Source organism: Bos taurus, chromosome 24 (assembly GCF_002263795.3).
Source record: "Bos taurus isolate L1 Dominette 01449 registration number 42190680 breed Hereford chromosome 24, ARS-UCD2.0, whole genome shotgun sequence".
Taxonomy (NCBI): Eukaryota; Metazoa; Chordata; class Mammalia; order Artiodactyla; family Bovidae; genus Bos; species Bos taurus.
The window spans coordinates 27,149,603-27,153,040 of NC_037351.1; the positions used below are offsets into that span (position 1 = coordinate 27,149,603).

A 3,438-nucleotide genomic window follows, 5' to 3' on the forward strand; every position below is an offset into this window, starting at 1 on the left:
TATTGATTTATTAAACACAGATTTACTGCAGTATGAGTGACAAAATTATATTTAGGGTATGCTGCTGCTGCTGCTGCTAAGTCACTTCAGTCGTGTCCGACTCTGTGTGACCCCACAGATGGCAGCCCACCAGGCTCCCCCATCCCTGGGATTCTCCAGGCAAGAACACTGGGATGGGTTGCCATTTCCTTCTCCAATGCATGAAAATGAAAAGTGAAAGTGAAGTCACTCTGTCGTGTCCGACTCTTTGCGACCCCATGAACTACAGCCTACCAGGCTCCTCCGTATATGGGATTTTCCAGGCAAGAGTACTGGAGTGGGGTGCCATCGCCTTCTCATATGTTTACATTGTAAAATGATTACTACAATAAAAGCCAGTAACATATCTATCACCTCAGAGAGGATGCTTAGGATCTATTATATTAACAAATTGTAAAGTATATTTCATTTTAAATGTCACCATGCTGTATATTAGATCTCCAGAATGTATTCACCTTATAATTGAAAATTTGTAAATTTTGACCAATATCTCCCCAATTTCCCCACCCCCAACAGTCTACTGTTTCTGTTATTTCAACTTTTTTAGATTCCACATATAAATGAAATCACGCAGTATTTCATGTATCTTGTATCGATGTATCTTGTTTATATTTCACTTGGTAAAGTGCCCTCCAGGTTCATTCAAGTTGTTGTAATTGGCAGGATTTCATTTTTTTTTTTCAAAGTTGGAATTTTACATCTATACATTTGTTGTTGGTGGTGGTGTTTAGTCATTAAGTTATATCCAACTTTTGCAACCCCATGGACTGTACCCTGCCAGGGTCCTCTGTCCATGGGATCTCTCAGGCAAGAAACGTAGAGTGGGTTGTTATTTCCTTCTGCAGGAGAGCTTCTCAACCCAGGGACTGAATCCAAGTCTCCTGAATTGGCAGGCAGATTCTTCATGACCGAGCCACCTATATTCTAGGTATTCTTTATCCATCAAAGGCCACTTAGGTTGTTTCCATACTTGGCTATTGCAAACAATGTTGTAATGAAACATGGGAGGGCATATATATCTTCAAGATAATGATTTAATGTCTTTTGGATGTATTTGCAGAAGTGGGATTGCTAGACCATATGATAGTTGTAGTTTTTAATTTTTTGAGGAAACTCCATACTGTTTCCTATAACGGCTATAACAATTTACATTCTACCAACAGTGCACAAAGGTTCTCTTTTTTCCTATGCCTTTAGCAACACCTGTGATCTTTTTTAACTTTTTAATAACAGTCAACCTAACTGGTATAACATGATATCTCACTGTGATTTTGATTTGCATTTCCCTGACGATTAGTGATTGATGCAGAAATGTATATATTTTATGTATTCAAATTATGTAATAGAGCATTGATTATATACTTATACAATCATCTGGGCGTGTATATATCATTCCATTATTCTAATAATATAAACTCTGTGCTTTAGAATATCATGGCTCCTTAGATTATAGCAGCTTCTATTACTGCCTTATCCCTAAAATAATTAGTCTGATGTTGCTGCTGTTGCTGCTAAGTCACTTCAGTCGTGTCCAACTCTGTACGACCCCATAGACAGCAGCCCACCAGGCTCCCCCGTCCCAGGGATTCTCAAGGCAAGAACACTGGAGTAGGTTGCCATTTCCTTCTCCAATGCATGAAAGTGAAGAGTGAAAGTGAAGTCGCTCAGTCGTATACGATTCTTAGCGACCCCATGGGCTGCAGCCTACCAGGCTCCTGCGTCCATGGGATTTTCCAGGCAAGAGTACTGGAGTGGGGTGCCATTGCTTTCTCTGAGTCTGATGTTAATTAGGCCCTAAAAAGATAAATGCCATAAGCATACAAAAATATAACTTCTGGATTAATTATGTCCTGTTGTTTGGAAAGGATTTGTAATTTTTTTTTAAAAAGTAAAATTATATTTAAATCAATTTAAAAGCACTAAATACTAACTGGTAAGGGAAATAGATTCAGTATTTACAAAACAATGCTTCACTTTTTCATACCAGACTAATATACTGCAAGTATCTTACCTGTACAAAAAGGAGGCACTTCACTATTTTGAAAAGTACAAAATGTAACACTAAAACAATTGGAAGGTAATATTTTATAGTAAAATATTTGAATAACAATTTTTTCCTCTGGAAAAAATGTGTGATACTCCTTTATCACACAGAGTATCACACATTCTCTGAAAGGAAGTGGCACTAAAGAAAATAATGAGTGAATACCACAATTTGGATCTAAGTGGAATTTAGTGTTTGACCATATATCCATTCTTGATTTTGGTACTGTTTATTTATCTATATGGCCTTGAGAAAGTGATTACTTTTCTTTTTTTTTTGAGTTGAAGGATAATTGCTTTACAGAATTTTGTTGGTTTCTGCTAAGCACCATCATGAATCACCATAGGCCTCCCTCTTGAACCTCCTTTTCATCTCCCTCTCCATTCCACCCCTCTAGTTTGTTTCAGAGCCCCTATTTGAGTTCCCTGAGTTCAGAGCAAATTCCCATTGGCTATATATTTAAAAATATGGACTGCTTCAAGAATTTGAGAGTCATCCTTTCACAGGGGCCATACTAATCTCTATATATGTGCTGCTGAAGTGAGCACAATGGAACGTTCCATTATTCATCTGAAAACTAGGAACTCTACACTCTTTCATTTAATAATTTAACTGACATACCAACACAAAGGATTATAAATGAACATTTATATGGTCTTTCATTTGATCCTTCTTAATATTGACTGAAGTAGACAGAGCAGTACCTACTTTTACTGTCTTGAAAATATGAAATGTGAGCCCACGCCCTTGTTTGTCCTTGTTTATAAGAAAATAAATTAAAAGACCTAGTTAAGAACAAGGTCTACTGATATCTGGCTTACTGCATTCCCACTGCATGCTCAAGTTACCTTTGATTATTATTACAAACTATAACTTATACATGTTTCCTATTTGAGGAGTTTGAAAGAGTTAGAAAAATCCATTTATAACAATTGAAAAGATGCTCATTGAGCTGCTGCAAAGTACTTTTATATGACATTAGTTGCAATCTATTTAGAAAAAAAAAAATGCTTCTTCCATAAGTGAAGATTTGTGTTAAATCCTCTTGCTTGGATATTATCTATTCTCCAACCAGCCAAATAACTACATCCTTCATAATTTATGGGATTTATTTAATTACCCTGTATATCAGTCTTCATTGATATAGAATAATGTCTGTTCTTCATTATATCTTAACTCATGTTCTTATTTTAATTCACTTACTCTAAGGGAAGAGAGTGTTTGCTATGACCAGTGCATTCTTTTGGCAAAACTCTATTAGCCTTTGCCCTGCTTCATTTTGTACTCCAAGGCCAACTTTGCCTGTTACTCCAGGTGTTTCTTGACTTCCTACTTTTGAATTCCAGTCCCCTATA

General features: G+C 36.5%; 1 non-coding gene across 1 annotated transcript; it reads right to left on the minus strand.

Moving 5' to 3' along the window:
- Positions 1-2,544: 2,544 nt before the first annotated feature.
- On the minus strand, positions 2,545-2,649 carry LOC112444247 (U6 spliceosomal RNA). The gene has a single exon (XR_003032500.1). It is a non-coding gene; the product is annotated as a U6 spliceosomal RNA (small nuclear RNA).
- Between the last annotated feature and the right edge of the window lie 789 nt (positions 2,650-3,438).